This window comes from Marmota marmota, unplaced genomic scaffold (genome assembly GCF_001458135.2).
Source record: "Marmota marmota marmota unplaced genomic scaffold, marMar, whole genome shotgun sequence".
Taxonomy (NCBI): Eukaryota; Metazoa; Chordata; class Mammalia; order Rodentia; family Sciuridae; genus Marmota; species Marmota marmota.
In genome coordinates, this window is record NW_026000016.1 from 37,717,326 (window position 1) to 37,742,228 (window position 24,903).

At 39.3% G+C, this 24,903-nt stretch overlaps 1 long non-coding RNA gene across 12 annotated transcripts in view; it reads left to right on the forward strand.

The window, feature by feature from the left end:
* LOC125618497 overlaps positions 1–24,903 on the forward strand; it is a 329,397-nt gene that overhangs the window by 216,553 nt on the left and 87,941 nt on the right. The gene's annotated exons all lie outside the window — the stretch shown is intronic.

Consider the following 24,903-nt stretch of genomic DNA (forward strand, 5'->3'; position numbering starts at 1 on the left):
CCGCCAGCACTTGTTGTTTGACTTCATAATGGCTGCCAATCTTACTGGAGTGAGATGGTATCTTAGGGTGGTTTTGATTTACATTTCTCTGACTGCTAGAGATGGTGAGCATTTTTTCATGTACTTGTTGATTGATTGTATGTCCTCCTCTGAGAAGTGTCTGTTCAGGTCCTTGGCCCATTTGTTGATTCGGTTATTTGTTATCTTATTGTTTAATTTTTTGAGTTCTTTGTATACTCTGGATATTAGGGCTCTATCTGAAGTGTGAGGAGTAAAGATCTGTTCCCAGGATGTAGGCTCCCTATTTACATCTCTTATTGTTTCTCTTGCTGAGAAAAAACTTTTTAGTTTAAGTAAGTCAAATTTGTTGATTCTTGTTATTAACTCTTGTGCTATGGGTGTCCTATTAAGGAATTTGGAGCCCGACCCCACAATATGTAGATCGGAGCCAACTTTTTTTTCTATCAGACACAGAGTCTCTGATTTGATATCAAGCTCCTTGATCTATTTTGAGTTAACTTTTGTGCATGGCAAGAGAAGGGGATTCAGTTTCATTTTGTTGCATATGGATTTCCAGTTTTCCCAGCACCATTTGTTGAAGATGCTATCCTTCCTCCATTGCATGCTTTTAGCCCCTTTATCAAATATAAGATAGTTGTAACTTTGTGGATTAGTCTAACTGATGGTTTTTAATATTTCCTTTTTCTTTTCTTCTCCTTCCATATCCTTCCCCCACCAACCACTCCTCTTCATTCTTCTTTGTTATAGCATCTGTTCTGGCTTCTTAGAGACAGTATATTTCTTTGTTGCTCTGGCAATATTAATTGTACTTTAAGTTTTTCTTCTGTTTCTCATTCATCTCCTTTTTCCTGCTCAGTCATGTCTTTCATGTTAGATGATACCTGGCTGTCTAGTCCAATTGTGATTGAAGCACCAAAAAGCTTATTTTAGAATAACGTGCTTTCAAATAAGACTACTGAAGAATTTGCTATACACTGGCCATAGGCTTCACTATGAAGGCACATTTAGTGTTAGCATCTGTAGGTCTTTATCTGGGTATTTTATCCCCATGGAAGATCTTCTGATCTGGCATGGAAGGAACACATGCAGTTCGTTAGCTGGGCAGGGTTGCTATTGGGACCTAGCATGAAACAGTCCTAACAAATCCCCTTGACTCACACCCTACACCTTGTTCCAGTCTACCTGCTGTCTGCCCTTCTGAGATTTTCTGGGTTTCCCATGGATGAGGTGCCTTGTCTGTTTGTGGTATCCCTGTCCCTGCAGCTGATTTTCAAACTCATCAGTTTTCACCGGCTTCTTGTTTCACATATTCTGATTTTGAGTTAACAGGTGCTCTGCATTCTTTGAAGGCAGAATTTATGTATCTGCCATGTGTGTGTGTGTGTGTGTGTGTGTGTGTTTGTGTTTGTGTGTGTGTGTGTGTGTTGACATCTGGTATTTTTATCCACTTAAATCCAAATTGTTCCCCCATTTATTTTAAAGGCAAAGAAGGAAGGCTACTGGGAGGAAGTTTTTGAGTCAGGACTAGTGGTCCTCAATACAGACCATAGAATGAATCCAGGCAGAGAACAGAGTGATTAAAATGAACTATTGGCCTCTGTACTGTTTCCCTATACCTCATCATTTATATATGACTTTTACCTATATTTCAATACCCTGATAAAATGCCATCTTCTTCATAAAGCCATCCCTGCTAACCAATAATAACCTCTCCATTGTCTGAACTATGTAACATTTGATCCATTATTTTCTTATGGTGATTATTCACTTAATACCCAGAATTGCCATTCTCCATGTATGACCCTTCAGCAGGAGGGTCTTCTTGCTAATTTGTCATTCCCTGTGTTGTATATTTGAAGTTTGGATTCATTTCTTATTCACCTTGGACTAACTCCTACCGCCTAACCCAGTTCCTAGAAAAGCAAATGTGTTCAATAAAGATTGAACAAGTATGTGAATACACTCTATAGGGGTTGCATCAATTCTTGTTCCTATTTCAAAGTCCCCTATTTCACTGTCATTCAGAAAGTTTACAGAGAATGAAGCAAGTACACTTCTTAACTGAAACTTCATGTGCCCTAAGACTCCAGTGTGAATTATCCTGCTGCATTACAAATGTTCCTCTGAAGTTCCTGTCTGGGGAATAGTCATATCAAGGAGCCAGAAAGCTTCTACCAAACTGCTCCAGGCAAACCCTGCCTTGATTGCCTTCCTGCTGGATTCTCTTCCAAGTCTTTTCCCCAAAGATCAGGTACTTGAATTCTCTCGTGCACCTCCATTGAATAACGAGACTAGGTAAAATTTCTTGATTTGAATGGAGCTGGGCTTATGGACTGGGCAACATTGGACAAGGTGGCAAATCTTTCTTAACATGAACATTAGCCTGTGTAAAATGAAGAAAACCTTCTCTTCCCCAAGAAGAGATACCAACTTGCATAATGTTGTCATAATGGTTAAATACATAACATAGATAATGTCCTTAGAAAAGAAAAGATGCAGAACGGATCCTTTTTTGTATGTCTTCTTTCTTAAGATTTTTTTTTGCATTTTTCTAAGAACCTGAGCATTTAAAAATTATAGAGAGAGAGAGAGAGAGAGAGAGAGAGAGAGAGAGAGAGAGAACACACGCAAGCTAGAGAAAGCAATGCTGCACTCAAAAGAAAACTCCCCTGGTGTGACATTTCATGATTTTTTTTGTCAAGAAAATCTGAAGGTTTGTAAAACATTTCATGTTCAAGCACCCACAAGTACAGAATCATTTTTCATAGCTTCAATTCTCAAAGGAGAAAAGACTTGGGGACTGTTGCTCAGAGAGTAGAAGTAAGGAAAAACAAAACACAGTTAAATAAAAGCAAGAAAGAAAACACAAAACCCATTCTCCTATCTTTCTTGAAACTCTCTCAGTAATGTTTGGCATGAACAGGTAAATGTTTGCTTCCTTCCTTTGTTACTCGAATTTTCAAAGTTTATACTATCACAGGGTATAAGAAGAGTGTTTCCAGGGCATCCATTTTAAGCAGAACTTTTCTGTTTGTTTTTTTTTTTTGTTGTTGTTGAAGTTGATGAGTCCCCAAATGCTGGAAGAAGAAAGAAAAACTTCACACCAGAAAGATGATTGGAGTGTAGGCGCTGGAGTTGTAGGGACCTGCTATCTGAGACACTTCTGAGAGTGCTGGAGTGGCTGGAAAACTTGTGTTTGACAAGATACATCTGGCTTGCAATTAACTCTGCCCGGCAGTATTCCTCCTGTCCTCCAACATGTTTTCAGACTGTTGCCAATGGTGTGTTGGGGTGGTACACAATTTTCCCTGCACGGAGATGGAATAGCTTATTCTCCCTTCCTAAAACTCTTTGGCAGTCTCAGGAAAAATCTATCCTGCCAGAACTCCACTGGCTAATGCTAATTCCTATTACATTTAGCCACCTTATTATTATTTTTTTTAATCTTAAAGTCAAGACAATTAAATTTTTAGATGTGGCAGAAATGAAATGTTAGTTCATACCAGTGAAGTCCATCAAAATTTAGGGAGAGGCTGGGGAGTCTTGTTTCAGATAATTCATTTAGGATGAAAACAGAGCATTCCCTTGGGGAGGAGTAAAACCATCTTTGGGCTCCAGATGCAATCACAGGGAAGTGATGTTTATCAATGCCTACTATGTGCAAGGCGATCCACATAAACTCTTTGATGAAATCTGCCCTTGGGTCCTCTGAGGAAGATGTTAATATTCTTATTTCCACGATAAAGAAATTGGTTCAGAAAGATGGAAATTTATGTAATGTAATAGAACTCATTAGGGGTCCAGACAAACTCAGAAGGCTCTTCTTTTATTATGCTCTTTTCCTTTTAGGGAGGTATGGACCAGAAACTCCACAAAGAATTACCCAAACAGATATTTAAAATTAGGTGTGAGTGCCCCTGAGCTCCAGCTTTCTCTCATGCCCGTCGCTGACTGGCATCTTGCCATCCCCGAGAATGCAGATGTCCTCATTGGCCTCTTTCTGCTCTTTCCTGAAAGCTCAGCTGCCGCCCCATTCACCAACAGTGAACTTATTCCCTTTCTCCTTTTTCTCTTCTATCTCCACATGAGAAAAATGTGTTTTCTCCTGGAGAGGAGAGAGAACTTTGTCACCATCTGGTCCTATTCCTGAGTCACCAGATTGCAGGCATGAAAAGCTTGAGATCCCCAGGATTCCATTTACTCTCCTGTGTAGCTCCTACCATAGCCACAGAAGTGCTCAGAGAAAAAGAGAAAATGCAGTTCAAGAAGCATCTTGGCAGCTGGAGGCCATAAGTGACTTGGCCTAGCAATGTGCAGACCTTCTCTGTCACCCACATGCAGGCGCTTCTCGGTCCTTTCTGAACTGAACTCCAGGGTGAACAGAAGTCACTCGTGGTGCTGTTCAGTTGCTGGTGGCAGCATTAGAATTTCTCTCCCATAACCTTTAGAAAACTCCAAACCCTGGTCACATCTGCCAAGCTGGCAGATGTGGTTCTCCCTGGTCCAAGCTGGGCATCAGTAATGGATGCAGAGCATCAGCTTATCTTTCCTGGTTACCTTGAGCCAGGCATTGGCACGAGGCAGTATGTACCGGCAAATGGGCATTTTTGTGCCATTTGTGAAAATTAACTCCCCTAATTAACTTAGTTGTACAAATGCACACAGGATGAAGATATTAGGATGATTACCTAGAAAATTACTACCTTGGTGGAATCCCCCGTGCCCCCTTTTGCCTCTTAAATGTGCCAAGAACAAAATTACTCAGATGACATTGTCAGATCTCCGAGAGCAAATTACTGATGAATGAAAGAAGGTTGCTGTATGTTGGCGACTTGAACCCTAATTTTAGCTCATGGATTTTGCTCAGCATGGGGGTGGCCAAGAAATGATTTTCTCCATCCAGAGGGGAGCACTGGTGAGGATCAGAATGACTTCTTGGTGCATATTCAAGCACCTTCTCGAGCACCAGGCTACACAGCAATTATGGCTTAATGAGTTTTGCATCAATTAGGATGGCTAGAAGGGTACTCTGGGGGGAGCAGTGGGAGGCCTACATTTCAGATACAAAGAGGTTCTAAAATTCCATTTGTTTACCCAGGCTACAAATACAGCTTTATTATCTTTTTTTTTTTTTATGAACATGGATCTCCATGCAGAGCTTCTGATATATTTCCAAATCTGGAGAATTTTGCCGTTTTCTCTTTGAAATTCTCTATGTGTTACATTATTAGCAGTTTCCAAAATTTCTAGAAAACGTCTATCTTTTCTGTAATGTCATTTTGCCCCTTATATCCTATGAGTGGGTACATCTCTTCTAAAAATGTTGAGCTATGTTCTTTGCCTGATTGGACTCACAGAGAAGTCAGAAGATAAAGGGTGTCACTCAGGGTTATTGGTACACAGGAAACAGTGGGGACTCCGGACAAAAATTGGAGACAAATGGAAGTATTCTGAGAGTTTAACTTGACAGTTTCTAACTCTGTTACACATTAGATTCACCTAGTGAGGTCTTTGTTTGTTTTTTGTTTTCTAATGCCAATGCTTGGGCCCCACTTTAGACTATTTAATTAGCATCACTGGTGGCGGGGGGGAGCCGGCAGGGAGCAGTGGAGATATCTGCTAAGTTTCCTAGTTGATTTTAGTGCCATTCAGGGTTGAGAATCAAATATTTATTGGTTTTATAAATATGCCCACCAACTATTATGCTCTAGGCACTGTTCTAGATACTGAAGACACAGCAAACAATTCAGACAAAAATCACTGCCTTCACAGAGCTTTTATATTAGTGAATTTTGACGGACAACAAACAAGATTAATACATCAGTAGTCAGAATACATAAGCTGATGATAAGTGCTAAGGAAAAAAATAAAACAAGGAAGTAAAAGTATTACAACCTAGCAGGGTATTCAGGGGAGGCCTCATGAGAAAGTGACATTTGCATCAAGGCCTGAAGGAGTTGGGGGAAGAGTTGCTGGGCAGAGGGAACAGCAAATGCCAAGTTCTTGAAGTAGGGCTATGCCAATTCCAGGAAAAGCAGGAGCTAGAGTAGAGTCTAAATGATTGGTGTAAATAAACAAAGTCCACAGTCTAGGTATAAGATGCAAGCGTAAAACCGAGACACTATGTGCACTTGTGTGATTAATAAATTTGAGAATACTCTGAGCCAAACCAAAGCAAGGTGGCTACCATCTTAAGGAAGTAGGCATAGTGGTTTAGTGAGATGATAGAGAATAAATTCCAGGTTAGTCACTTCGTAAAAAGGAGGTTGGAATAGGAGATGAGTCAGTCCAGGGAACAAAAATAAGGAAGGCAAAGGAAGCAATGGTGTGTGTGGCCCTCTGTGCATTGACAGGAATTAGGGAGGGGAAAAGAGGTGCCTGTGGAACACGAGATGTAATGACAAGCATGGGTCAAACATTTGAATACATAAGTGATAACCATTATTCTCATTTGATATTTTCCAAGCTAACTTTTTGAAAAGTTAGGCTTCTAATCCATCTGGTTTGTAGAGAATGGTGGTGTGGACAAGCCATGTAATGTACATGCCCATTTGCGTGCTATTTCTTATGATAAACTAAGGAGTTGCAATCAAGATTCCAGATATCAGTCTAAGTGAGATTTTTTAATTAATTAATTTATTTTAATTAGGTATTTGTGACAGCAGAATGCATTTTGATTCATTGTACACAATTGCAGCACAGCTTTTAATTTCTCTGGTTATCCACTATGTAGCATTGCACCATATGTGCAGCCATACATGTACCTAGGGTAATGATGCCCATCTCATTCCACCATCTTTCCTGCCCTTCTATCCCCTCCCTACCCCACCCTCCCCTTTGCCCAATCNCCACCCTGTTATGGATCAGCATCCACTTATGAGAAAGAACATTTGGCCTTTGGCTTTTTGGGATTGGCTTCTTTAGCTTAACATGATATTCTCCAACTCCATCCATTTACCTGCAAATGCCATAATTTTATTCTCTTTTAATGCTGAATAATATTCCATTGTGTATATATACCACAGTTTCTTTATCCATTCATCTATTGAAGGGCACTTAGGTTGCTTCCACAGTTTAGCTATTGTGAATTGAGCTGCTATAAACGTTGATGTAGCTGCATTCCTATAGTACGCTGATTTTAAGTCCTTTGGGTATAGGCCAAGGAGTGGGATAGCTGGGTCAAATGGTGGTTCCATTCCCAGTTTTCTAAGGAGTCTCCATACTGCTTTTCAGAGTAGTTGCACCAATTTGTAGTCCCATCAGCAACGTTATGAGTGTGCCTTTTCCCCCATATCCTTGCCAACATTTATTGTTGTCTGTATTCTTGATAACTGCCATTCTGACTGGTGTGAGATGAAATCTTGGAATGGTTTTGACTTGTATTTCTCTAATTACTAGAGATGTTGAACATTTTTTTCCATATATTTGTTGATCAAATGTATATCTTCTTCTGAGAAGTGTCTACTGATTGGGTTGTTTGAGATTTTTTTGGTGTTAAGTTTTTTGAGTTCTTTATATGTCCTAGAGATTAGTGCTCTGACACGCGTGTGGCAAAAATTTGCTCCCCAAATCTAGGCTATCTGTTCACCTCATTGATTATTTCTTTTGCTGAGATGAGCTTTTAGTTTGTGTCCATCCCATTTATTAATTCTTGATTTTATTTCTTGTGCTTTAGGAGTCTTGTTAAGGAAGTCGGGGGCCTAATCCGACATGATGAAGATTTGGGCCTACTTTTTCCTCTATTAAGCACAGAGTCTCTGGACTAATTCCTTAGGTCCTTGATCCACTTTGAGTTGAGTTTTGTACATAGTGAGAGATAGGGTTTATTTTCATTTTGCTGCATATGGATTTCCAGTTCTCCCAGCACCATTTGTTGAAGAAGCTACCTTTTCTCCAATGTATGTTTTTGGCATCTTTGTCTAGAGTGAGATAACTGTATTTATGTGGGTTTGTCACTGTGTCTTCTATTCTGTACCATTGGTCTACATGTCTATTTTGGTGCCAATACTATGCCTACTGCTTCACTTTTCTTGTGAAGGATTGCTTTGGCTGGTCTAGATCTCTTATTTTTCTAAATGAATTTCATGATTGCTTTTTCTATTTCTATAAGAAATAACTTTGGGACTTTAATTGGAATTGCATTGAACCTGTATAGTGCTTTGGGTAGTATGGCCATTTTGACAATATTAATTTTGCCTATCCAAGAGCATGAAAGAGCTTTCCATCTTCTAAGGTCTTCTTTAATTTTTTTCTTTTGTGTTCTGTAATTTTCATTACAGAGGTCTTTCGCCTTTGGTTAAGTTGATTCCCAAGTGTTTTAATTTTTTGAGGCTATTGCGAATGGAGTAGGTTTCCTAATTTTTCTTTCAAAGGATTTATCACTGATGTATAGAAATGCATTTGATTTATGGTATCCTGCTACTTTGCTGAATTTGTACATTAGTTCTAGAAGTTTTCTGGTGGAGTCTTTTGGATCCTCGACGTATAGAATCATGTCATCAGCAAATAGTGATAGTTTGAGTTCTTCTTTTCCAATTTGTATCCCTTTAATTTCTTTCATCTGTCTAATTACTCTGGCTAGATTTTTAAGAACTGTGTTGAATAGAAGTGGTGAAAGAGGGCATCCCTGTCTTGTTCCAGTTTTTAGAGGGAAGGCTTCCAAAAACCAGGGACCAGACGGATTCACAGCTGAGTTCTACAAGACCTACAAAGAAGAATTAATACCAATACTCTTCAAATTATTCCATGAAATAGAATAGGAAGGAACCCTTCCAAACTCATTCTACGAAGCTAGTATCATCCTGATTCCAAAACCAGGCAGAGACACATCAAGGAAAGAAAAATCTGGACCAATATCCCTGATGAACATTGATGCAAAATTCTCAATAAAATTCTGGCAAATCACATACAAAAACATATTAAAAAAATAGTGCACCATGATCAAGCAGGGTTCATTCCAGGGTTGCAAGTTTGGTTCATCATTTGGAAATCAATAAATATAATCCGTCACATCAATAGACTTAAAGATCAAAATCATATGATTATATCAATTGATGCAGAGTAAGCATTTGACAAAATACAGCACCCTTTCATGTTCAACACACTAGAAAAACTAGGGATAGTAGGAACATACCTGAATATTGTAAAAGCTATCTATGCTAAACCCAAGGCTAACATCATTCTAAGTGGACTTTGAAGATCTAGTGTCCCTGTGTCAGATAAATCCAGCACAGAACACTGAGAAGGCTAGATTTAAAATGTGAATTTGGGACAGTGAAGTTTGGTCAAAACAAATGACCCCTTTGTGCAGGACACGGGACCCCCTCCTGTTCCTCTGACATTTATCCATCCACATCTTTAAACACCATTCAGCCCCTATCTTACTGCTTGGCAGATATTGTTCCACAGTGTGAATGAGGACATTATCAGTATCTTATCTGTCCTTTTCAGGTAGTATGAAAATCAAATGTGATAACACATGAGGAAGTAATTTTAAATGTTAAAATAGTGTGTAAAGTGAGGGTTTTTTTATTAATAATGATAAGACCTAATTTAGGTAAATGGGGAGTCAGAAGTTTATTAAAGCCATACTGTCTTGAAAAAATATATATACATATATACATATATACATAGTCAAACCTACATATATTTATTTAAATATCTCTTATAGACAAGTATTTTATTTAAAAATTAACTCTATGTATAGTTATATTTTTTAAAAATCTCTGGAAGCTTAATACACCAAAATAAAAATTTTGGTTTTATCCAATAATAGGATTTTCTTCTCTTAATTTACATAAATGCAGTTATTTTAATATCTTCTTATACAAAGTACAAATATTAATATCTGTATGTTCTGAATATTCATTAGCATATATTATAAAGATAAAATAATAAAAGTTACTTTGAAAATAGCTTCATCTTAGTTTTTTTATGAAGTTGAATAAATGTAGTGTTTGAGCAAATTTCACTGGTAACAAGTGGGAAATCAGGGTGTGAGTCAGAGTTTCCAGATGTCAGTCAACAAAAGCAGCAGCATCCAATAATTCTGAAGAGTAAATCCACGTGGCTTGGCCTGCTCCTCAAACACATTTCTGAAATCAGAAAATCAGGGGCCAATCTAGATGTTACACTTCTGTCAGAATTCAGAGGTGTCAAAGACAATTTTTGTGTTTTTTGTTTCTCATTTGAAAATATAAATTCTTCCTGGAGAGAACAATAGATGGAATTAAAAATGAGATAAGCACTGTGCCCTCAGATGAGAAACAAGTAGATATAGGCTTTATGACTTCAGCTAAGGAATAATTGTCAGGAGAACTTGGTTAGGCCAAAGAAAATTAAGCCCAGAACTTCTCTTGCTAGGACATAGGCCAGCTACAAAGCCAACCTGAGACAATGTGAGAAAAGGAAGAGGGAATAGATTGGAACCATTCATCACCCCTTACAAGCAGCCCTTAAATCAGTTTACAGAGCCTTATTGCTCAAGTCCCCCAGCCAATGAGCTAGAACTGCACCTGCAGTCAAAGTTCCATTCATTAGCTTGTTGTAACAAAGGATGAGTCCCACTGGGGAACTGTGGTATCTGAAAACGGGGCATTTAAGAAAGGATTCTTGAAGATTGAGTGGGGAGTTAGGATTAGCCATATTATAGTCTTTGAAAGAGTTGGCTAGAATTTCATAAATTTTGGAGTTATTTACTCAGTAACCTAATCTTTAGAACACCTGAGTGTGTGCAGAGTTACTATAAGAGCAGTTTTTTTTCTTTTAATAAGTCATGTAGAATACATGGGTCAGAATGAGGTTGTGTTAAGAGAGAGGGGAGAGAGAGAGAGAGAGAGAGAGAGAGAGAGAGAGAGAGAGAGAGAGTTTGAGTTTACACCCAGGTTCTATTATTTTCCTCCATGTTAGGTTTGGTGGAGTTCATGTGTTATGTTCATTTTATAAGTAATGGTATTTTATGCAAACTATTCCTTTGTTTTATTTCCATTAGGTGAACATATTTTATGGGAGAAATAGGGGATAGGAAAATATAGAAAGAAAAAGGGAAGAGGAAACAGGTACTTGGGCATCCACTCTGGGCCAAGGGATAACACTTGAAAATATTGTGCATATACTTGTCTTTGTGCATTTTTCTCCCTTTCTAATGATCTTTATTCCATCAGAAGGAATCAATAAACTAAGGAAATGTTTCTGGGGATTCAAGTGGAGCTTTCTTCTCATTTCTTTGTCCTTTATGAAAATCAGATACTGAATAACACTTTCCATTTCTTCTCATCCACGAAACCAGCTAAATGTAATTTGGACTTTGTCACTATTTCCCATAGATCTTAAGAAACATAATACAGCCATCTTGCAGATGCTGGATGGGGACTTTTTACCCAAATGATCCTAACACTTCCTGGTCTGTGTCCATTTTCATGTCCAAGAAACATGCTTTTCATGAATAAATCACTGTATCTTTTATCAGCAGCAGCATTTTATTCTCCTATCAAATATTTTACCCATTGGATCAGAAAGCATGACCCATGAAATTGACCCTGAACATATTTTTGCTTGCCTTTTCCAAAGCTGGCATGAGCTATTCCAGATTTCCCCCAGGCTATTCATTTGATGCAAAAATGTAAGGATTCAATTGGCATTTCCACAGCTTTCTCTTAGATCTTTCTTTGGTCTCACAAATACCCCAGGGATATAGAGGATACCTAGAAACCCATTCTGGGTAAATAGAAGTGAAAAAAATACAAACAAAAAGAAGCCTGAAGGATCAGGCTACAGTGACAGAATCAGGGGGGCTGAAACACACACTAACTTGGATTCCCTTTCCTCTTCAGGCCCCTCAATTTGGTTTTTACACCCTAGCTTATGGTTTTCTTTCTTCTATGCAATCACTAGGAAACCCTTCATACTAAGAAATCATTAAGGACCCACAAATAATAACCTTTCTGGGAATCCCAGTAAATCAACCACAAAGGAACTGGAGATAAGATCCAGGTAGTGGGAGGAAGCCAAAGCACAGCTGTGGCCACTGGCCTTCAGGAAGGATCTTCTTCATTACCTCACCTGACTTTTCCCCTTGCCACACACTTGGTTGTGAGGGGAGGTGTGGCTCTCATGTGATTTTTCCTCCAAGTCCCCATGTGTCCTCTGGGGGAAAATTATGTTGATGATTGTTTCAACATCATACAAATAATATAATGAGACATGTAAGAAAATGCTGCAGTAGCAATCCACAGCAAAACAACCAATAAAGGATTCTAGAGAAAGGAGGTTGAATTGTCAGGCAAAGAAGTCATCGACTTAAGTTATCAAGCCAATTGCAGATACCTGTTTCATGGGCCCAGGTGAAATGTTGTTTTCTTAGTCCAAATGTGGAGTGGTGATTTGTATCTTGTGTCTCCAAGGCAGAGAACTCGTAGACAATTTTGAACATGACGTGAACATAGGACCCTCTCAGGCGTATGTGTGTTGCTCATGCCTGGAATGCCCCTTTTCCCATAGCTGTGAAACAAACTCCTGCTCAGTCGTCATCTTCTCTGTCAAGTTCATTAATCCATCCTTAAAGGTTTACTGACTTTGGCTAAATGGACTGTGTGTGCTTCTTTGGAAATGCCTTTTTTGGGGCCTCTTTATATCAATAGTCCTAACACAATCCCAAACTCATAGGTGCACAATAAGATTGTCTGCATCTCTGGTCCTCTTAGGAAAATGTCTAGGTCACCCTCTGAAAGGGAAATGCTGCTGAGGGCTTTTCTCAGAAAACTCCTCCTGCCCTGGTTTTCAGGCAACAGATAGGAAGTCCTTTCCTTCCTGGAAGTTTGCACTTGGAAATTTCACCTTGCACTTGGCCCTTCACAAACTACTTGTGGGAGAAAGGGATGAATCATCATTCTTTAAAGAAAAGATATGGGGTTGGGCTGAGTGACTTTCATGTGTCTCTCTCTCCACATTCGCCTCAGCTCTTGTGGAGAAATGGTGAGGTAGGTAAGGGCACCCCTGAGTGGGAGTGCAAAGTCTGAATCTCCCCGCTCACTCTGCCATTGATAACTGACTTATTTAATTATATTGCTTTTTCTCAGGCTCATCATCTATGCACAAGAGGGTTGGGTTCTATGATGCCCAAATGCAACTTCCAACTCTAACAATTGTCTTAATATGGTAGGAGTTTCCATATCTGTGGAATACCAAAATGGACAATCCAATTAACGACTGTTCTTCTAACATTAGTTGAACAGACAAGGTCCCTACCCCTGTTGTTTAGAAAATTTTTGTCATTGAAATAATGGAGTGGGGTGTTGTTTCTATTCTTTTGACTTCTCTGCTCTCACTCATATCATGGAACTTTGCATGGCTATTTGGTGACTGGGTGTATGGTAGTTCTGTTATGTGAACTGGCAACATAGAGGCCAAACAGAAAGTGCCCTGGAATACAAGTCAGGCAAAATAAGAAAGGTAAATGTTCAACAAACATGTGAAAAACTGTTCAACATTACGGGTAATTAGAGAAATGCAAATTAAAACTACACTGAGAATTCATCTCACTCCAGTCAGAATGACAATTTTCAAGAATGCAAGTAACAATAAATGTTGGCAAGAACGTGGTGAAAAGGGAATGCTCGTACATTATTGGTGGGACTGCAATTTGGTGCAACTCCTCTGGAAAGTACTATTGAGATTCCTCAAAAAACTGGGAATGGAACCACCATTTTGCCCAGTTATCCCACTCATTTGCATATATCCAGAAGATTTTAAATCAACATATTCTAGTGACACAGCCACATCAATATTTATAGTAGGACAATTCACAATAACTAAGCTATGCAACCAATCTAGGTGCCCTTCAATAGAAGACTGAATAAAAAATTGTGATATATATATATATATATATATACACACACACACACACACACACACACACACACACACACTCACACACAATGGGATATTACTCAGCCATTAAGAAGAGTGACTTTATGACATTTTCCAGTAAATGGATAGATCTGGAGACTACCATGCTAAGTGAAATAAGTCAATCCCACAGAACCAAAGGTTGAATGTTTTCACTGATGTGGAAGCTAAACCAGAGTAAAGGGGAGGTGGAGAAGAAGAGAAGTTCAGTAAATTAGACAATGAAAGGAAGGGAGGGGTAAAGGGATAAGAAAGACAGTAGAATAAATCTAATATAATTTTCCTATGTACGCACATGAAAATATCTAAGTGAATCCCACCATCTTACCCACCCACAAGAATGGAGTCCTAATTAGAGTAAAATGTTTTCCATGCTTGTATAATTTTATCAAAATGGATTTTACTGTCATGTATAACTAAGAAGAACTAATTAAAAAAAAAAAGTCAGGCAATCTGGAGTCTAGCCTAGCTCTGCCACTAACTAGATCTATGGCCTTGGGCTTGTCTTGTGCCTGCTTTAGGTCTCTGTTTCTTCACTTGTTAATTGGGGGGTCTGAATTAGATGACCTTCAGCACCTTCAACCCTGGGTCCTATGAATTCTTAGAAATGACATCTCCATAGAGAGTGAAGTAAGGAGAAGCCTTGTGTCAAAATACTTCAGATGCCACACAATTAACTATGGAATTCGAGCAATCGACTCCTGCCCTGCTCCCTATCCACTGCCTGCCTGCGTTAATGGCATTTTTCAGAGCCTTTTGCTTAGAACATGTCAGCCTCCAACTAATTGGCATCTGTCCATCAATGTAGAGGGAAGTCAAAGGAGTCTCTTTGCCTAGAACTCTCCTAATTCTCCTCTGTGGGTAGGAGTGGAATGCACCTCACGTTCTGACTTTCCTCTGATATCGAAAAAGTCTATCCTGAATATATTATCTTCTGTTCTTGTGTCCTCAAGATGTAGGCTCATTTGAGAAATTTCACCAAAGAGAATGACCATCTACATTATGTCAAATGTGGCTCTATCAGGACAGCCTGTAACCACATGCCAGAAATATTGGAGTCCGAGAAGGAAAAGAAAGGAAGGTGCTCTTTCCTGCTACCTTCAATATCGTGTAGAGTCGCACCATAGACTCTGCAAGACAACTGCCTTGGTTTGAATCTTTATTTGCTACTGAACCAGCCATGAGGCAGATGGAAATCTACTCTGCCTCTCTTTCCATATCTGTGTAATGGGGCTGTAAATAAAATACCCACTTCACGAGGTTAAATGAAACAATGCATGTTTATTAGTGCAGTGTTTAACACAGGAAGGCTTTTAATATTAACATTATAATCTTTGATTTCATTTTTGGCTAGCCGACATTTTCTATGTCCCCCTTCAACTGTTCAAACCGGTTTCTTTTTAGCAGTTTGGTAGCAATTCATAGCAATTCATCCCTACCCAACCTCTTGGGGCCTTGGTCCTCTGGGCGATTTTTTCATGGTCCTGTAACATTCTGCTTTTCTTGGATGATTATTTGGCAAAGGGCTTTTCTACTGGGAATCCTCCTATCAACACTGGCTCACCAACCTGGGATGCTGTACACCCCTGACCTGAATCACCTAGCAGTTTACAATTACTTTTGCAAGACAGAAGACACTTAACCTCAAAATAGCATAGCTTTAATCACAGCTTGTGATGTGCCCTCAGTATGCATAAGATACACATCCAAACACACTGAAAGCATCTCATTCCAAAGGGGGGGAGAAATACCCTTCACTTATACCACTTGCTGAATAGAGGTCTAGGCTGTGTTAATCGTTCAGTAACCAACTCCCATTTTCTTCACTCCCTATTCTCTTTCTTTAATATCAACAGCTGGGACCAGGCAGCATGCAGCCAAAGGAAAGAAGACTTTCCCATGGGGGGGGGGGATAGAAGCAATTCGTTTAATGTGTTTTATCGATTGTACGGCACATTTACTCCATGGGTTCAAGACACCACGTGTCCACTCTCTTGAAGGCAAGTCCAAATCACTTATGGCATCTTTACGGAAACTCAAAATTAAATGGAAATATGACTATGAGGCCATCAGCTAAAAAGCATTGGCTCCTCATGGGGGATTCTGCTTTTTATTCCTCCCCCTCTCTCATCTCTATCATCTTTCAGATCATTGTCCTTGAAGAAATCTCCCTTGGGCTTTTCCACTGCAGCTCTTGGAAGGCCAGCTTTGGTAAGAGGCAGTAAAATGTCCAGATCACAGAACTAAATTACAGGAGAGGCCATATATTGCAATTGTATCAACATGAGTATGTAAATAACCATTTATAAAATCAAACTATTCTGTCTATGAAGCTGCCTGTATTTGTAAAGATAAAAACATGTGTCTAACAACACTTGAATTAAGTAAGCACTACATGTCTCATTTCCACTCATGGGGGCAGGATGAGCATGATGGCAGCCACTTTGTGGGAACCTGCCCAAACTTGTTATCTGTAAATGGCCCTGTGGGCCAGGGATTTGGAGGAGAAAAGTAAATCACAGTGGAGGTGAGAAGCTGAGTTGTATCTAGAAATTTGTAACTGGGTGTCCACTCTAAGAATAATACAGATGAGGAAGGAGATGGATATCAGTGAAGCAAGTGGCTTAAACCAAGTGTTACATATAGTGACAAAGTGACCAAGATGCACTTTCATGTGCTCAGCTATGTGGCTTGGGAGTGTCTTTGATATGAATTTAATTCTTTCTATTTTCAGAAAAGAATTCTTATGTGTATATTAAGGGTGACTTTAGACACTTGGAAGAACTAGCTCTTCATAAACCAGATTCAAACAAAGAAGGACTGGAATAGGTGGGAGGACCATGATGGAGATCCCCAGAGATTGCAACTTTTTAGAAACAAACTCTGTTTTTCTGTCTTTTCTCAACTCTTTGCTGGAAGACCAACAGCTGGGCCCATGCTGCATGCAGATGAGGAATTAAGACTTTCTCATAGGAGGAAGAAAACCAAAAGCAATTCATTTAATGCATTTTATTGATTATACGGCTCATATACTTCCTGAGTTCCAGATAGCACATGTCCATTCTCCTGACGGCAAGTTCAAATCATCCTTGGCATCTTTATAGTATCTTTTACTTCCTTAGCAGAGTCAAGTAAAGGATGGGGAGATGGTGTGTGTGTGTGTGGATGATTATTTGGCAAATGGTGTGTGTGTGTGTGTCTGTGTGTGTATGTGTGTGTAGGGGAGGAATAGAGAGGGCAAATGAGAGAGAGAAGGAAAAAACACATATGCAATGAAAGAAATTAGTATTGGAAGGCAAAGGCAGGGTCTGGAAAAAGAAAATCATTGCAATGTGGAAACAGGTTCTGGAGATTTCAGGGTCAACATGAGGAAAAAATATCCTTTGGATGATTTTGAATAGCTTGATGTTTGGTTCCAAAGAAACAGTTCCCCAAAGATCTTATTTTCCACAAAAGAAAGAGATGCTGAGAAAAAGAGGTAGCTAGCCTCTGGGTGATCAATGGGGCTAAGAAGAGAAAATAAGCTTTTCAGGCTGAGAAGGAGCTGAGACTTACATGCAGCGTGGTCTTCTTCCAACCTGCTGATTTTAGCAATCTTGGGCTCCACACTCTGTTGTAAAGGAGAAACTGTTTAGAGGAAGAACTGAGGGAGGGGGCTTTTATAATTCTCCTGACAGCAAGTTCAAATCATCCTTGGCATCTTTATAGTATCTTTCACTTCCTTAGCAGAGTCAAGTAAAGGATGGGGAGATGGTGTGTATAATTTTACAGATTATTCCCTTCAGCAGGGCAGGGGGCACAAGATAGATTGATAAAAGAGATGGGTTCCCTAGGACGTTGGCAAACTTGGTCTGCATACAAGACAAGGATTAGTTTGTTTCAGGGGATCCCTGGATCTGGGGCTTTGAGTTTCCCTCAACAGGAGAAGTTGTTTCCACTGGTGAGCGTCAGTAGGAAGCTTCATTTTCTAGTCTCTGTACTTCGGCTGTTGGTAATTTTCAGGGCAACGACTCAGATCCGACCTGCTAGAAGTCTCTGGGCACTTTAAATCAATTACAACTCTTCACTCCTGTTACAGGTTTAAAAATGTATCTGGGATAATGTCAAACAGCATTGAGAATAGTCTTCAGGCCTCAAATAAAGCATCAGTGACCTCCTTACCCTCAATTTTCCCTGGATGTCAGGACACCCCTCTACAGGGTGAAGGAGTATATAAATTTAATCTGGTTGTTCATAGCAGGGTTGAACGGAGGGACCAATCAGTTGTCACTCTGGGCAGTGACAAGCTCACAGCCCTGTCAGTAATAGGCAATGGAGCACAAGCTGCCATTAGATGCATCCGTGTCACCTGAGGAAGAGGAAAAATAGGGGTGGAGAAATCCTCTCAGGAGGATTTGCTCACAGCTTGAGAGGAAGTGAACTCCCCAAGCAGTGAAAAGGTCCATTCCTGAATCTGTTGATGGATTTCTATTCAACCATATTTTTAGGAGATATGGGCAATTATTTGGTGGGTATGATCCTTGCATCTCTCTCTCTTCAAATCTCAACATGTTTGCCTACAGGAAGGCTAGTGTATTCTCTTATTCCAAGTGTGGTCCAAAAATCAGCCTCCTCAGTCGCAATTAGGAGTTTGTTAGAAATGCAGAAATCTCAGACCACCCCACACCTCAGGAATCAGAATCTGCATCTTAACAAGATTTTCAGATGATTTGTATGCATGTTAATCACGGTTGCATATAAAGCTCTGAACATCTACTTTTATTGGAAACAATTCCATAGATGTTGCTGCTATCACTCAGACAAATGGCAGTGACTTTCTTTTATATAATACTAAAATAAAAGTTTTGCAGTCAATTCAGCTGAATGGTGTGTTACCTAAGAGGTGTTTTCTCCTCCTTCCAGTTTTCCTTTCCCATGGAAACCAAACACAAATCGAATGGGAAGGAAATGCACGGACCATTCAATTTCTTTTAGGCTTGATACCTGATTTCTTCCAGATTAAGGGTCACTGTTATTTTCATGGCTCAATTGAATTGTCTGCCTGAGCGTATGTGGCATTGTGTGAGTGTGTATATATGTGTGTGTGTGTGTGTTTTCTACATAAACCTAAACATTTATCAGGTTATCAGGCAATCTTTAGATAATACATGCTTCATCTCCTCTCTTTTTCATTTCTTGAAAATATTTTGGTGCCCTTTGCCACAGGGACAAGCTTTGTCAAAAGAAAGAGCAAACGATGCATTAGGAGCAGTGAGTCAAACTGTCTTCTTAAAGTTGCCTCAACCCTTCTGTGCTCACCATCACCTGTTAACTTCTTGTTCACCCACCCTTCTGCAGCACATCCTCACCCAACTCGCTGTTGGGTCATACTCTAAGGGAGGATTTGGAAGATGAACATATCATCCTATTCTCCTTCTTCATCCACAAGCATCCTATGTTGTTGGGAAGCCCCGCAGGCAGGTCTGGGAAGGAGGCATTGCAGATCACAGAAGCTCGTAATTGCTGGAGAGAATCATGGAGTTGGGAGTTCAACTGGAGCTAATTTGTGTGCTCCTTTTCCTTTTTGGATGCCTCAGTGATCCCCAACCAAGATCCCCAGTGTGGAATCTTCCTCCACTACAGACCCATTATCTCTGTCTGAGATGCATTACATCATTAATTTCTTCAAATATTAACTGAACTTCGATGAGATACTAGTCTGAAATTTCCAAATACAGAGATGAATAAGAGAGATTCCTGACACCTTGCACGTCTGCATGGGGACAGTGGAGTGAGGGTGAGCTTTGGGACTAAAGTAGACTGGATTTGAATTTTGACTTTGACATTTCCTCATTGTTTTAAATTTATATAGGTAAGTATTTTGAACTCTCTAGGCCTCATTGTTTCTGTATACTAAGTCCTTTCTTAAAAGTGAGATTATAAACACTTTTCATGTAAGGACCACAACACAGACTTCTCTTATATCTTGTGGGGCACATATCAGCTGCTTAGTAAATACTCACTAAACCAAATTGAATTCTGAATACAACTTAAAAATCAATATGACATGGAAAAATGAGAGTCCCAGATGTACTACTAAGTACCTAGGAGGAAGTCTTTAGATAAATCGTTTAACTTCAGGGTATTTTTAAAAAATACATAAGAAAAAGAAATGGGGAACTTTTTAGGATTCCAAACTGAGTAAAATGCTGAATAGCTCTTCCATGACAAATGCTGTATTCATAATTCACTAAAGTTTGCTTGGAGCTGTGTGTGTGTGTGTGTGTGTGTGTGTGTAATGCGTATTTATTTGCACTCATTTCAGTATAAAGTTAAAAGTTCATAAGACATTTCAGTAGATTAAAGACACAATATGCCTTAGAATAAAGAAGTCTTCACACTTGTTTAATTCAGAATTCCCCAAGCTTATTTTAACACCTCTCTTTTAAATAAAGTGTCTATTACCATCTTAGTTTTTCTTAGCATACTCAACTCAAAGTTGCAACAAATCATTTCCTTTCCCTAATTTTAAATCTGTTTTGATATTTGCAAATGATCTCCAAGTTCCATTTTAGGAAGTCATTTTTAATTTTGCTCTGTCCTCAGTAGATATCATGTAAGTTGTCTAGTGAGCAGGATGGGATCACTCAGCCAATGGCCAGGCCCTGCTGACTCTCCCACCCGTCACCAAGGCCTATTGTCTGCTATGAACCATCACTAATCACATCTCTCTATGCATTGTATTTGCTAGATTGTGGATTCACAATGACCTTTCACTAGATTCCTCATGAACACCAGGAGGTAAGTGTAAATATTGCTGCTTTTGGATGCAGATTCCTAGTTTAGGTCACTGGTACCCATGCTAACATTACTTTCTCAAGGCATTGGTGCTCTGTTAAGAGATGGCAGATCATCAACAGCCTCTTTCAATCTCGTTGGTAAGATTCCAACTTCTTTGAAATGTGAGACACATGCTATGCATTGGTTTTTAAAATCTTGACATTTGGTTGGCAAAGTCCTGTGTTTTTCATTTTAGGGATGACCTCACCACAGGAAGCTGGCACTCCATATTTTTGATGCCAAAACTCATCCTGGCATTTCTGTCAAGATAAGCATCTCACAGTGAAATGGAGTTGTTTCCCAGGGCCTTCTGAGTTCAGACCTGAGCTCACCTGAGGGTGAGAAAATTAAAGGCATCTGTTGAAAGCAGAGACTGTTTCTGAGGCTGGAGTGAGACTATATCTCCAACTGATACCTTTTCAGCTGTTCCCTGATCCCTGTTTTGACACGTTTGACCCTGGGTGGCTCCTAGTGGGTGATTATGGAGATTCACAGAAATAAAAGACTGTTTCTCAATTCAAATGATATGGGCCTAGTTGGAGGCAAACACTGTTTATTGGCCTCTACTGTTTAGCAACTAATGAAATTAATTTTTAAAGAAGAGTTACAAGTGAAATACTGTATACACTTTGCAGTTCTTGGCTCAATGGAATATGAAATGAGCCAGACTTAGGTCTATGGAATTTCCCCAAGAGATTGTTCTTGGAGAAGCCAGAGTAGATGATGCAAAGATTAAACATTTCTCAGCAGAATCACTGTGATATCATGTCTGGTGTAGTTTTATTGTCATTGTGTTATGGCTGGGAAATGTCCCCAGCTGTCTGAAGTAAGCCCTCTTATTTTCAAAAATAGCAAATTATAATTTTGAACTTAAATGCCATGTGAAATTGAAACTGAATTCATTGCAAGTCAATTATTGATCTTTAAATGAAGAAAGAAAGTCGTGGCCATCAGGGTTCCATAAGTCTTGCAAATCATCCTCTACCCTCGCAGCTCCTTGGTCACCAGAAAAATGACAGAGGGCTGACTAATAGTGACTTCAGTTTGCAGAGATTGTTTCATCCATCATACTGGTGATTCTACTTTCTCCTTATCATATTATTGATGATCAGTTGGTGGTATTACCCATGATGGATGAAGCCAGAAAAGGCTAGCAGAGAATTCTGTATATACAGGTGACATAGAACGAGAAGTTAGGCAGATAGAAGAGGTCCACAATCATTAGATTTCAAGCCTTGTTGGATGAAAATAGAACTGAGCTCGAAGTAGTCTGAACTGGATGTAGATAAGGCTGATTTTTTGGTAATAGATTTTGTTGTTGTTGTTGTTAGAGGCCATAATATCACAAACAACAACAAAAGAAAAATCTGATAAAGAAGATATGAAACATTGCTATCAGACTCTAAAACAAATTGCTAGATAAATTGGTTATCTAGTGAAGAAAAATGTGTTCTTGTCAGAAATAATTACCCTAGTTTATAATTTCTGAAGACACAAATTATTTGAAATGTATTTTATACTTGTATGAGGGCAGAACTTCATTTCAGGATATCAGTAGAATCCAAACCCATGCAAAAGTAGAGCTGTTGATTTGAGGTCTGTGTCTTTCTGTCACATTTACTTATTCAATTTATTCAACATTCATTATTCAATTTATTATTTATTAGGAACTTTCTTCGTGCCAGATTCTCTTTCTAACTGAATATTCAGGAGTTAACAAAACAAAATTTTTTTAAAAAGATGCCTTTTGTTAGAAGAAATAGGAAGAGTTACCTTATATGATGGCAAAACATAGAAATAAAATAAGAAAAGACATCAGGTAACATTATTTAAGTGAGCCATAAGTTTTAAGGAGATAGTATGCTGGGAGCCATTAGCCAAGTAGGTATGACAATTTCCTTGCCAGCGTACCCCATGTTGCTTAGTGGAAGGACTCGTGGAAATAGGACATTTTGCAGTGACATTGCATGTAGGTGACTTTGCTCAAGGACCAGGGCGGATTAGGGTGTTCCCAGTTTAGGATAATCGGGTTTAGGGTGTTCCAGGTTTAAGATTATTCCTGCTGGGAATAGGGCGTATCCTGCTGCCTGAGTTCCCCTTGAGTTCTCACGAGATTCAGACAGTATTTTTTGGGAGATAGAAGCCCAGTGGGAGTGGATTTGGGCAGAGAACGTGGATTTCCCCAGAACGTGTTTGTAGATGGCTGGTGTGAGTTCGGGAATAAAGAGTTGCTGTTTGAATCTTCAAGCTGTGTGGTGGCTCGTGATTGTGTGCCCAGCCAGACTGGGGCAATAGTAGTTTATAGAGAATTATAGAATCCACCACTTTAGGTTGGGTGGTCAAGATGCTACAGGTTCTGGTAGGAAGAATGAGTTTTGAGTAGACTGGGCTCCATCCACTCAAGGCATTGGTGCTCTGAGGAAAAAAGAAAGTTGCCCCAAACAAACAAAGAAACAAAAACCCTATGTGTAACAGCACAGTGAAGATAAAGTGGCTGAATGTCCAGAGAAGGGAAAACCACAGAAAAGTGAACTGATTATCTGCTACTCTTTTTTTTTTTTCCTGTGGGGTATTTGTTGAATATGAAAATGGCTAAGTAATCAATTTTGTCCCAGGCATGAAACCCCTGCTGGGGGACAGAGAATCCTTCAGAGCCTCTAGTGATTACTTAGAGATATTGTGACCAAATTGGATATTTGTGGAGTCTCGGCTAAGTTCCTCAAGTCACTCCTTAATGTTTGAAGCTCTATAAGGTTGCATTGCTATAACGTGTCATCAAAACCCCTGAAAAGCAAAACAGAGCAGTTCTGAAGAGACAAGAATTTGAGTTTATTATTGTCTAGAAAATAGGCCCTGGTAGCTCACTGGGGGTCAACTTTAGAAATACCTGACCTTCAAGGGTTTACATTCCTCAAATACCTCTACAGTCTCATCCTGTCATGGCACCAGGCTCAGACCTGAGGGCTAGAATCTCATCCACTTGACCAGGTCGAGGTACTAAAAAGGATGCAAACTTCTCAATAAGCTTCTGCCAACATCGTGATGCAAAAGCTAAAGAGACAACTTATCTGTTCCCTGCTCCCTACTCCCTACTCTCACCTCTAGCCCATATCCAGTGGTGACAAAGGATGGGACAGATGTAATAGATATTTCCTATCAAAAGTAGAGAAGGGCAGTCAGCACATGATAGTGCCGGATCTACGGCTGGATACATTGCTAGTTCCTTGATCAGAGTACAATCTTGCTCCATGGGAATGGATCCATGGCACTTGGTTCTGCCTTCTATTGATTACAGTGAGTTAAACAGCCATCACTGATTCAGTGAGAAAGAAGATAAATGAGAGCTTAAATATGAGGTTGATTCATTGGGCATCTTAGAGAAAAGCTATGACAGTGATATAAGCTGTCTCACACAGCATACTCAGACATATATGTGTCTATTGCTACTTTAAGAACAAGAGAGGAAAAAACTATATATATATATATATATATATATATATATACATATATATGAATTTCTATCTTTACTGGCCTAAAAACATCAAAATGTTATTGAGGCTAATTGCTCAATTTTGAGAAGTGAAAAAATCTGAGTTTCTCTTAAATTATACTACTTTTAAAAGTGGGACCTTTGATAAGTCACTTAATCCCTTGAGGCATTGTTATCCTAATCAATGTAAAGAGAATATATACTATATGGTTCATGTGGTTATCGTGAGGATGAAGTAAGCTGATGTATGACAAATTCTTAGCCCAGAGAAGGTCATTTTATCCAGGTTCTACAAATGGTACTTTAATAAAAAAAATACTGTTTACAAGACATAGGCTGAGATAGGAGGATTTCAGAAATGGACTGAAGCTCTGTGCTCAGATTCAGTGTGGCATTCATAGTAAATATAAAGCAGAGGCCAGTCAGGCACGGTGGTACATGCCTATAATCCCAGGCATGCACCTGTTTGGGAGGCTGAGACAGGAGGATCACTAGGAGGATCACATGCCTCAGCAATGTAGTGAGGTTGCAAGCAGCTTAACAAGACCCTGTTTCAAAATAAAAAAATAAAAAGGGCCAGGATGTAGCTCAGTAATAAAGTATACCTGAGTTCAATCCCTGATACCAAATAAATAAATAAATAGATAAATTATATATATATATATATA